The sequence below is a fragment of the Odontesthes bonariensis genome, chromosome 4 (genome assembly GCF_027942865.1).
Source record: "Odontesthes bonariensis isolate fOdoBon6 chromosome 4, fOdoBon6.hap1, whole genome shotgun sequence".
Classification (NCBI taxonomy): domain Eukaryota; kingdom Metazoa; phylum Chordata; class Actinopteri; order Atheriniformes; family Atherinopsidae; genus Odontesthes; species Odontesthes bonariensis.
Window position 1 is genome coordinate 33,126,906 of NC_134509.1, and position 12,672 is coordinate 33,139,577.

The following is a 12,672-nucleotide window of genomic DNA, read 5'->3' on the forward strand; positions in this document are numbered from 1 at the left end:
CTCCTTATCTTTCCTTTTTCCTTTACATTAATCTGTTTTCCTCCTTTCTTACATTCTTTGCTTCATTTGTTTTTCTTTACCCTTCTTCTCGACACATTCTTACAGTATCACTATTTGCTTTTCTCCCACGATCTTTTCTTTCTACACATTATATTAACTCAAACACACACAGTTCCCATATGTATGAGCAGCATTCCCATCCTGTTTATCAGACAGTGTGGGTGGAATGGGCTGCAAGACAGATGCATCAATGACTGGAGAGGAGTTTGCTTGGCTCTGGGCTTTTTCTCAAATCCATCCAAGAGCATCTGCCCAACCTTGAGAGAGCAGCATGATGTAACAAGGCAGCAACCTGGATATTGCTGGCCTCACATGAAAAGCCTCATCCTAAAAAAAAACACCATCTTAATGTTGCATATCAGAAAACCTAGTTTGGGGAATTCTGTGGGGCTGACACATGCATCAATAAGTCACTACAACAACCACTGAGTCTTTTGGGAACCTGAGCATTTTAAGCTGAAGGGAGAATAAGTACCGCCGGATGTGTTTCAGTTAGAGAGGTGTATCATCTTTTCGGGTGGATGAGGAGTCACGACTGTGTCAGAGGGGTGGAGGATTTCTGGGACTTAATGGGTTGTCTCAACCTTGACCCTAGTGGGGTTTTTTCATAGATGTTGCTTAAGATGGAGTTTGTCAGTGCCTGTGTTCAGTTACAGTATAGGAGATTAAACTTTTGGGGGAGAAAAATTGGATTTGCCACGCACGCACTGTAGTAGGTAGCTTGGTAGCCTTGTAGTCAGAGAAATTATACACTATACTAACACAATGTGGTCCCATTTGGCATCATAAAACTGGTATCAATATTACTGAATCATACTAATGTCCATCCATCCATCCATCCATTTTCTATGCCCACTTAATCCAATTTAGGGTTGTGGGGGCCTATCCTAACGGTCATTGGGCAAGAGGCAGGGTACACCCTGTTCAGGTCTCCAGTCCATCACAGCACCATACAGAGACAAATGAAACACACAACCATGCACGCTAACACTCACTCCTAGGGACAATTTAGAATCACCAATTAACCTAACATGCATGTTTTTGGACGGTAGGAGGAAGCAGGAGTCATCCTAATGTATTAATATAGAATAAGATTGCTTGTTAAAATTTCACAAGATAAACTATTTACTAATCTGGCACCCAATACATCCACTACAATAAGCACCTACAAGCTTTACAGTAAAGTAACTAAAAGAGTTTGGTTAAATGTAAAAGAAATATTTTTGACGCAAACCAGTCCAACTCTTTGTACATATATCACCTCCCTCTTCCTCCTCCACAAGACTTGTAGAGTCATTAGAATTCTTCAGAGTACTTTCCTCCCTTGTACCTTAAGCCAGGCTCTGGTCAAAAATGTTAGCCTGGACCTTGCTGAACCCTTGACAAACATCATCCATATAGGTTGAGCTAAATCATACAAGCAAATTATAGTATAGCTGTCATGATTCTGGCCCGTCTGCCTGCTTTCTGCCTTCCCTGCTCACCATGTCTGCAATCAAGTTCATCTGCTTCACCTGTCCCCTGCTACTCCACACTCGGTCAGCGTCATGCCACTCACCTGTTCATTAGCAGTTATATTCAGCTCTCTGGCACATAGACGGTGCCAGATTTTTGAAAACCGTCGAGTGAGTAGATATCCAGCGGTCCTTGTCTGACTGATCTTGTTCTTGACCACGTTCTGCCCTACAGATTTCCCTGCTCTGCCTCGCCCACGTTGGATTTCTCTGTTCTGGACACCAACCTTGTTTTCGCCTCTCGACCTCCGTCTCCTGCCTACTCCCATGAAAGGATCGTTTGCCTCTGCCTCCCTGGTTCTGACCCTGTTTCTGCCTCTTGGATTCCGAGCTCTGTTCTGCCCCTCCATTGACTCTCAAGGAGAAACTAGACCTCACATTTGATCCTCGCCAAACCAATCCCAGAAAGAACGGAACCTCAGCCCACAGTTCCACCCGAGCTCTGAAAAGGTTAGTGGCAGTTTTTCAGAACTTTCGATCCTCTTTCTGAACCAATATAAGCCACTAACCTGTTTCTCTGTCCTCTGTGGTTCCTGTCCTTGCTGCTGGAGATTCCTGTCCAGAACTGTTTTATAATAAACTAACACTTCGATTGTCTGGCAGAAATTCTGGGTACTCCGTCCCGATCATTACAATAGCTGCTTTCTTCGAGAGGACGACTGTGCTTCAAATCAATATTCTGCACCAGTATTTCCTCAAACATCTGGAGCCAGGTGCATGAACAACACGTAAACACAAAAACCAAATGTATGCCCTGTTTTCCTACACACAAAATGGTATCATAAAGGAATAAATTGGGACGAGAACGTTAAAATCTCAAGTACACTTCACACCAAAACAACCAGGTTCAAAGAGCATGTATACATAATATGAAAGTCTTTTAAAACTGATTTTACACACAAACCTAATTTCCTACTCACAAACTCTACTGAAAAGAATTGTGAGTGTACTTCATTTCATCAGGCCATCCATTTTTCCTGTTTGGTATAAGGATCGCTGCTTTGTAGTCGCTGGAGGATTTTGGGAGATCATAAGCATTTCATTCTTTCAAACCTCTGGCTATATCCACGACTAAGTTGATAACCTTTACTACTTTTTCTTTCATTAATTCATTTCCATACACCCTGTTATCCTATTCATGGTCGCAGGTGGGCTGGAGCCTATATCCCAGCAGCCATCAGGCATAAGGCAGGTTACAGCCTGGACAGTTCAGAACAGAATTCAAGGCTACTTTGTTCTAACCCTGGTTATAAAACTCATTTTTTGTCTCTACTTGACCAATGTATGTCTAACTGTAGCATCTTTTCACTAAATATACCATTCGGTGAAAATGTGCTTCTTCATTGCTGCTGTTTTTGTCATGTTTGTTTCATTCGCTAAATATAACAGTAATTTTAGTGATTTTTTTTTTTTTTTTTTTTTTTTTTTTTTTTTTAAGTGTCCACTTTTTCATTACATTCACAGCTAAAGATTAGAATGGAAGTGCACATTTCATAAAGCCTGAGGTTTATAAAGACTACCACGCTCATGCACAAATTTGTAAATATCACAAAATGAGTATGAACCTCTTTCTGTGCGACACACGGCTTTAGTTGTAAATCTGTGCTCCGTTTTATGCGTCTGGCCAATGGTTTATGTCTGCCCACTAAGCAGTTTAAAAGTAGTTGTGTCCACTCTTATCTCCTCCAGCTGTAGTCATAACCATGCCAAGCGAGACAGGAGGAAAAAAATAGAGGAATTTCAGCCGCGCATCACAGCATTCAATTAAGAGGGTATTTTGATTTGACAGTCTATATGGATCGAAAAAAAATGCCGTTTTCAAGTTTATTAGATTCATGTCACAGTGTGGCTCACACTGAACTTCTAAGATGAAATCTCAGTTAGTATGAGGGCAAACACAGAGGGCCCAGATTAAATCCTTGAGGAGCTACTTATCTATAATGAGCAAATCTAAGTGATAAAAGTAAGTATGGAAGCCTTTTTTTTTTCCCCATTTTCGATGTCAGTTAATTATTTTGAATATTTTTGTCCATGCATAAATTAGAGGAAATATGTTTTCCCTTTGAAAATCTCCAATTTTTTTTTGTTATATCAAAGTATATTTGAAAACAAATCTTTACATTTTAAACACTTGGAACTATTATATATATATATATATTTTTTTTTTTACGAACTAAGAGATGCTCTCCAGTGGCTCTCCAGATGTTTTTGACAGCACAAATAGATGTTATCTTCTAGCAGAAGTGGACTTAAATACTTATACAATGTTAATATTTACGTTTACAACTTGTCCTACATTGTTAGATACATAACAATCATAATTAGGCTACATTTAATCATTTTAACTGTAAAGTTAAAACTAACATGACTCCGCAACAGCATCTAATTCCAAATAAGCCTGGTTTGGCCGTGCCATGGCAAATAAAAGTGCCTCAACAAAGTCAGAACTGAGGCGTAGTTCTTAAACCAGCGGCGGATTATCAAGGACTGTCGTGTTCATCAACAGTATACTATTATTATATGGTTTACCTTACAACAGCCTGTGGACCGTGAGACCGCCTCCTTCGCCCCAATCGTCTGCGTGAAGATGCTGTCGAGCCCTCGAGCGCACGATTAAACAAAATCAAGCGAGTTTGTCCGGCGTTCCCTGTACCATCCTCGATTGGAGTTATCAACTGTTTTAAAAACAGAGCCAACCTGTTTTTAATTTGGCAAACCCCCACGCAGGGAGTCGTTCACGAGAGAGGTAGAGGGGGGATGCCTGTTACAAGTGGTCAGTTTTCAGACATGCGATTAAAAAAACCTTGTCCTGAGAATAGTTTTCTTTCCAAAGTACCCCGATGCAAAACAAGGAAAAGAGAAAGAGCCAAAAAAAATAAATTGCCACTCAAATTTGAGGTTGTTCACTTGGCAATAGGAATGTCAAATCTTGCAGGGAGACGCATCGCCCTGTTGCGACGCTGGTCAACTGAGCTGACAGCAGCGGAGAGGAGGGAAGAGGCTGTCCGAGTGGAAGAGAGGAGGGGTGGAGAGGAGGTGGAGATCCAGCCCCCTCAGCCAGCTGTTCACGCTTCAGACAGGAGTCACGCGGCTCTTGTCGTTGCATCACCGCTAACCAGCCATCCAACCGCAGTTTGATTGAAAAAACAAGCTCACATTGATCAACCTAAAAAGCAACACAGCTGTGCTTTTTAACGCAATCTTTCCCCATTAATCCCAAAGTTAGGACAGTATGGAGAATTCAAATAAACAGTCTAATTTGCAGTGGCTCCCAAAAGGATTCACCCTCTTGGCGTTTTTCTACAAATTTGTGATATGTTCATGTGTTGTCACTCCCATAGATAACTGAATAAGGTCTAACTGTGTACAATCTGAGTGTCATGATCTCAGTATATAAGACCCAAGAATTTTCTCCACCAGGCCAGCAACACCATGAAGCCCATGGAGCTCCCACAGGTCAGGGATAACACTGTGGTGATCAGAGTTGAGATATCAAAACATTATCTGAGGCTTTGATAATCCCATGGCGCACCATTAAATCCATCATCACAACGTGGAAAAAATGTGACACCACCAGAAACCCACCTAGAGAAGGCTCATCCTCCAAAACTCGGGGTGGGCAAGTGGGGCATTAATCAGAGAGGTGACAAAGAGACCAAAGGTAACGGTGAAGGAGCTGGAAATCCCCACAGAGCAGACTGGTGTATCTCTTCACAGGTCCTCTATGTACACACAGCAGAGCTGGGCTTTATGGGAGAGTGGCCTAAAAAACTCATAGGTTAAAATCAAATAAATAGTAAAAGAGCATTTAGAGTTCATCAAAAGACGTGGGGGACATCAACAAACATATGGAAGAAGATCCTCTGGTCAGATGAGAATGAAATGTAACTTTTCGGCCATCAAGGAAAACACTGTTTCAGGTCAGAAATGCGACACCCCACAGAGAGGCATGGTGGTGGCAGCAACATGCTGTGGGTGGTTTTTCATCAGCAGGGACTGGGCACAAAAGCACAATCCACAGAAGGCCAAGTAAAGATCCTCAAAGCTGTATTAGAAAGGATTTGCATATTTCTTCCGACCTACAGTGCATGATGTCATTAAGTGCTTCAAGAAAGTTAGAGGAATGTCATAACGGATAAGGCCTACGATGAACAACGTTGCCCTCAGACTGCACTGCATCAACAACAGGTATAGATTAATAGCTGATTCAACAGCATGGACTAGGGCAGGGGTTCCCAAACTTTTCCATGCCAAGGCCCCCCAAACAGTATTAGCTTCTGGCCGGGGACCCCCTTTGCAAACCACAGACAATGCTACAAAACATGTAAACAAACATCAACTTTTAGAACGTATTTTCTTTCTTTTCTTCACGGACAGTAGCTCGCTGTGTGAATGCAGCTTGACTAAATGCTCTTCTTTACACCTGAAGAAGTCAACTGTTTTTTCGGACTCTGACGGATGTTTTTGTATCAGGTGACGCTGAAGTTTCGAAGGTTTTGAACACTCATTTGAGAGGGTCTCCAGACAGAGGACATTTCGGGTAATCGTGGCCATTTTTCTGTATGGCTGTAAAGCCAAACTTAATGCATGCTGCCTCATACTTTCTGATTTTAGTCGGCCAGTTCTTTCAGTCGCTTCCAAGTCAAAAATCTGTCCATTTTGGCTAGCTACCTACACGCTAGCTTGAGGAGCAGAGCAGCTTGAGAACAGGCGCAAACCGCCAGGTCTACGATGTTTTGACTGGCAGCCAATCAGAAAGACAAGTATGGCAAATAACATTTCGATATGATATATATAAATTGTATTTTACAATACTGATTAAAAAAAATGTGACAATTTTTTATAATAATGTTTAAAAAAATGTAATTCTATTTTTTTATTTTTTTATTTTTTTCTTATCTTCACTCCAATTTTCTGAGGCCCCCCTAGCGCCCCCTGGCGGCCCCCACTTTGAAAACCACTGGACTAGGGACTGCTGTGGGAAACATTTATCAAGTCCGCAATACAGGGTTACATTTATAAATGCCACTTACAAGTTTAATTTGCAAAAAGAAGCTTGATGTCAACGTCCTTCAAAACCACCTTCAGCTTCTCTGGCCATGGGGGCATCTTTAATGGACCATCACACAGTGGAAATGTGTTTTGTAGCCAGACCAATACGTTTTCAAGATATTTTTTTTGGAAGATATCGACACGATGTGCTCAGACCAAAGGCAAAAAGGACCCTCCAGACTTTAGCAACAAGTCTAAACTCCGGGTATTGTGATGGCATGGGGTTGTATCAGTGTCCTTGGCAGAGCTCATTTACACTTCTGTTATAGTAGTACTAATGCAGAGAAGTGTGCCGATAATTTGGAGCAACATATGCTGCCATCAAGACAACATCTTCCCCAGGAATGTTCATCTCCATGGATTTTTCAACATTCTGCACACGTTATAAAGGCATGTTCACCTAACGGTTTAAATAAAATTTTGGGTAGATGCAGCTACCGGGTTAATTTGGAAACAAAATAACTGAAATTGACACCCTTTTTTTACCCTTTTTATGCAAAATGAGCTTTGCAAGCGCATAATTAGTGGAGGACTGTCTGAGGGCTCAATGCTGGGACCACTTAAAACAAATTAACTGAAATTTACCCTTTTTACGCAAAATGAGCTTTTTACACATGATTAACGTGTGCACCTTCTATAAATATGTCAAAGTGAACGCATTCATTTTGACAGCCTATGTATATATAGATAGATATAAAGAGAGAGAGAGAGGATATGTCCATCCCGCTAGTACCTGGTTGATTTAAGTTAACTGAAATTTAACGTTTTAAAGCAAAACGTTTTAGCTTTTTAGGCAAGATTAACTTTTGCATGTTCTATACGTGTGCATGTATAAACCTGTTCACAGATATATGTGTGTATATATAGGCCTATATTTACAATTAATTTATTAATTTTGAAAGCCCTTGTATATATAGCCTATGTATATATGTATATATAGCCTATATATATACACATATATAGAGATATATACATCCCTTTATGACCACAGTACCCATCTTCTGGTGGCTGCTTCCAGCAGGATAATGCACCATGTCACAAAGCTCAAATCATCTCAAACTGGTTTCCTGAACATAACAATGAGTTCCCTGTACTCCAATGGCCTCCACAGTCTTAACTCAATGCATTTAGGCATGTAGAGGTGACAAGACAACCTGCTGAAGTTCAACCCGAGCATCAGGATGGAGAAGAACGGGATTAAAGTGACTTTAAACGTGGCATGGCATTGTTGGTGCCAGACGGGCTGGTCTGAGTATGTCCAGCTGATCTGTTGGGATTTTCACCCACAACCATCTCTGGAGTTTACAGAGAATGGGTCCTAAAAAGAGAAAATATCCAGTGAAAATGCCTTGTTGATGTGAAAGGTCAGAGGAGAATGGGCAGACTGGTTCCAGGTGACAGGAAGGCAACAGTAACTCCAATAAGCGCTCGTTCCAAGTTCCAACCAAGGAACGCAGAAGAAGCTGCGCTGCAGAAGATTGGAAAAACGATGCCTGGTCTGACGAATCTCGATTTCAGTCGCAGTCGATTTAGTGGCGGAACGGAAAAATGACATTTCCGCTAGTTCATGACCAAGAAAGAACAGTGAATGTGCACAGGACTGGGCTGCCTGCAATCCCAACCTGTCCCCGATAGAGAATGTGTGGAACCTTTTGAGCCTGTACTGCTGCACATCCTAAGATGTGTTTGCATGGAGAATGGGGCAAAATAACCACTGAAACGTTGCATCACTTGAGATCCTCAATGCCAGAACAACATTCAGTATTAAAAGGAATGGCAACAAAATAAAGTGGTTAAATCTATACCGTCCCATCTGTTTTGGGATGTATTGCAGGCTTAAAATGCAAAAATGGACACATAGTAACAGGTGAACTAATGTTGATGAGAAAAAGCATGAAATACACTGGGTTCAGACTGTATGCAAAGAAATATAAAGTAAGTCCAAGAATCACAGTTTCATCATTCATTCCTTTTTTTTTTTTACTTACTTATTTCCCAAATTATTTTGTTTCAGACTCGGAATATTTGATTGGATGCAAAAGTTACAAAAAGTGCAATCAGTAGCTATATCAAAATCATATGTAAATACAGTTTAAAGCATTTTGGACAAAATCCTTTTATAACTGACCTATTACTAATCGAATAATAGGTCGTATAAGAGCTCGATGTGTTCGTATCCAGGTACCACTTTCAAGTCAGATCCCATCACTACCACAACATCTACACCCACAATATTTCAGAACTTCAAAGAATAAGTTTGAGGTGAGCAGTGAAAAGGCAGGTACAAAGAGTAAAAAGTTGCTGCTATGCTAAATGTCTCTTTTAACTGTGGGTTATGCATTAAACCCACATTTTTAAAAAGTTTCTAAGTTTAATGAATGAACGCCTGGTTAACAAATTAACAAGTGTGTTTGGACGAAATGTCAAATCTAGCCTGAAAACTTTGCAGTTGCAAATTTTACATTAAAAAAAAGACTCACTTGTGTTTGAGTTACAATGATCACACTGCCTGAAAGAACCAGTGAAAGGTGGTTTTTACTTTGTAACCTTTTGCATTTGCTCCCTTTGATCAAATTAATGAGGTAAAACATTTGGTTTTATTTACTTTGACTTGATGAGTTTGGTTTGAATGTCAATCAGAAAGAATAGTGTCTCCCTTACCAAGTTTAATGACAAAGTGCAGAGCCTGGGAACTGGTGTGTGTATCGTGCATTATTCTAGTTTTGGCGTTTTCACTGTTTTGTAATGTCATCAAATAATGATCGCTATGTGTTTCTTTGGCACGGCACAAAGCACAGCTGAAGCAGACTCATTGTCATTGTTTAGCAGATGGTTACGAATTGGACATATTTACATTTTTACCAGTTGGTGGCACTAAATGCCAAGATGACAATGTGGGTTTTTTCACTGTTTGGGACCTAAATTCATTTATTTCTGTGTCATTATTTTGTGTTGAGTAATAGTTGAGACTTTTCTCTTTAGTGGTGCACGATATCTGTCAGAAGATGTCCACAATCATTAGAAATATGGTCCAGGAATCATAAACAATTCCAAACAAATGCAATTTAAATCCAAATAAATTCCGACCATAAACATTTCCCGAGTCACTGCATAATCCTTGCCCATGAGGGTTGGAAAGCAAGGGCAAGAAATATTTGAAACGTATCTTGAAATAACTGTGTTGTGACATATTCTATATCTTAGTGTTTAGTTTGTAACCTACAACTTTGTAGCTCTGGATGAACTGACATCTGTTCAATCTTTGTTTATGGTCTCCATTGTTATGACCAGCACCATCACTACCATGAAATTTCTTATAAAGTTCCCATCTAAGCTCATGTCATATGAATTTTATTATTTTATTTCATTCTCATTCTAATCTTATTATGCAATGACATTTAAATTACAATCTGAGCCAAACACTCATTTTGTCTGGTTTTCATTCATTTTAATCATTGTAATGTTTTCTAACATTCTGTGTTCTAATTTAAGTATATTCCTAATCAGATTGGTTAATAAAATGAAAAACTAAATTAATGTTTGTTTTAATACAGAGCTCAGAGTGTAAAAGTTGATATCTGGAGTGCATCTTGGAGATGTTCAGCCGGTCCTCTACTGTATCTTCAGCCGATGTGTTTTCACCTGCATGCAGCGTACAGCTATAAAGCCAAAAGAGCTACGAGTGTCAGGGTCTAAGGGCTAAGATGATGAAAAAAAACGCCTTTAACTGCAATTTCTGATCAATGTTAAGGAAACAAATTCACAGACTGCATTAACACTGTGTGACTTGTCCCTTCTAAGTACAGCACTGAACTGAAAAGAGTTTTTCACTGTTCGTCAACAGTTTGTATTTGCTAACATTTCCTTCATCACTTTTGTCTCATTACTTCCGGTGGAGGGCACACACAAGATATTTTTTAACGGGACGTAGTGGTATCTTTAAAAACTTGGACAAGTCATCAGTTCTCTTATCAGAAAATCAGATCTGTTGATTCTGAAATCTATTGTGCTGTGAAGCAGATGTGGCACGCTATCCATTCTCTTTCTTTTATCAACCACTAGTTCAACTGTTTGATTAGACTAAGCCTCCTCAGCTTCTCACATGCAAAAAAAGTCCATGTAAATTTGTTTGATGTTTTATTTTATCAACTTAAACCTTTTTAAATGAACATTCTTGGCTTTTCATTTGAAATTATAGTGGTGATAACCACTTATAGTGGTGATCTGCAAGTTCCCTGTGTTGCTTGAACAGATGAACACCAGTAATGACTTATATATACTGTATTTATACCTTGTGATTGTAAATATTTAGGTATGTTTGTATATTTGATTTATATATTAGTTAGTTTTACATATTTGCTGTACATATTTATAATCTTTTAACTCTTCTCACTGCTTTTATCTTCTGTTTTTCTACTCAGCGCATCTGTTGGCTTGCTCCAAACGATATCTCGCAGTACTTCTACAGTGACACTTCTGCTACTACTATCTACTACTAATGAGACGGGTCATGAATGTAACTGGCAGTGGAACTTTTCAAAGAACTCTTACAAAAAGAGGAATTCACAAAGATCGTCAACACAACTTCTTGTGGTCAATTATCACACATTCATATGCAGTCAATCACCCTTTTATTCAAAGCGATGATCGGGGGAAGACCAACATCAAAGTTTCAATGCAGTAAGAAATCCTACAGTAACAGCAGTAAGATTTTTGTTCTATTATTACAAATCTCCTCACGTGATTTTTAAAGTTGTGGCTGCAAAGGTGAGAAAGAAAAGGTTTTCTCTCACTGAGGGGCCATTGGTGTGAAACATCATCAACACCCACTTCCCCAACTTGTGTTGAATATTTGAACATTTGCCGTCACCATCTTCCCTTTATCTTTCATGATTTACTGTAAGTAATATGTGTTATAGACTGATTACTTAACTGGCTCAATTTATGACGTAACTGGCCATTTTTGGGTCACAAACTGATCACTGGGCTCACAGCCGGGTAACATGTCTTTCACCAGCGGCATCCCGTTGCTGTGTACTTAATTTTTGTCTCTCCAACAACAACAGGCTGCGGTGCAATGTCGAAATAAAAAAAAGATAAAAATACTTGAAGCATCAAAAGATAGAGGAAATGTCCCTACATGTGCTTTGATGAAATCAGGATTTTAAATGTAAAATCGTGACATTAGAGAAAACCTATCATAAAGTATCTGATAACATATTTGAAAGCGGAAGGAAGACAAGGTTCAGAATCGCAGCCGTTTGCTATTTGTTCATCATGATTGCACAAATGAACCGTGCACTCTGTCAAAAGACAGAGACCAAAGACAAGACTACCTGCAACAAGACTACTGTCAGTTTGACTGGTGAGGTCTCTTTTATATATTTATCATGTCTGGTTTTAAAAAGCTGTTAAATTTTTATTTTATTTATTTATGCTTTTCCAGAGACTGGAGAACTGCCGTGGCCATGCAACTGTCTAAGGCTGAATGGGTGTTTATGGGTTTCATTCTATGCATCTCTGGTAATACTGAAAGTTTATTGTAGACATTATGTGCAATTAACTGTATCTATAAATAGGGAGAGAGAAAACAGTACTAAAAAAATCTTTACATATTGAGTTGACCAGATTTAAGACAGTTTATAAAAATACATGTGAAACAGTTAATCCAATATACAGAATACATTAATGTGCATCTTTTAAAGGGACTCTGGGAAAAGAAAGGAGCATTTGTGCCTTAAGAGGTTCATCAGTGAATCTGACCTGCCCGGCTGAACATTCTGCCAAAGTGAGCTGGTACACCATAAACGGAAATGACCTGAAGGAGCTTTCTGTGCGTGGAAATATTTCAGAAAGTAACATCACTCTAACAATCATAGATGTGAGAGAGAGTGATGAAAATAACCTTTACTGCTGCAAAGAAACTGACAGTCCAGAACTCTGCCAGCAAAACACGACCAGGATTCGTGTTGCAGGTACAGTAGGAGCTGTTTTTTTTAATCATTGTCAGTATAAGTGTGAGTTATTTTGACTTTTTCATCACCCT

The 12,672-nt window shown here is 39.5% G+C and overlaps 1 protein-coding gene and 1 long non-coding RNA gene across 2 annotated transcripts in view; one reads left to right on the forward strand and one right to left on the reverse strand.

Moving 5' to 3' along the window:
- LOC142378985 (zinc finger protein GLIS2-like) overlaps positions 1-4,539 on the reverse strand; it is a 32,579-nt gene extending 28,040 nt beyond the window's left edge. The window contains exon 1 of the mRNA XM_075464019.1: positions 4,104-4,539. The gene's annotated coding sequence lies outside the window, so the exon portion shown is untranslated. The remainder of the gene's footprint in view (positions 1-4,103) is intronic.
- A 7,309-nt stretch (positions 4,540-11,848) lies between these two features.
- Positions 11,849-12,579, forward strand: LOC142379428 (uncharacterized). Its single transcript, XR_012769682.1, has 3 exons — positions 11,849-11,991; positions 12,073-12,149; positions 12,332-12,579. It is a non-coding gene; the product is annotated as an uncharacterized LOC142379428 (long non-coding RNA).
- The last annotated feature ends 93 nt before the right edge of the window (positions 12,580-12,672 follow it).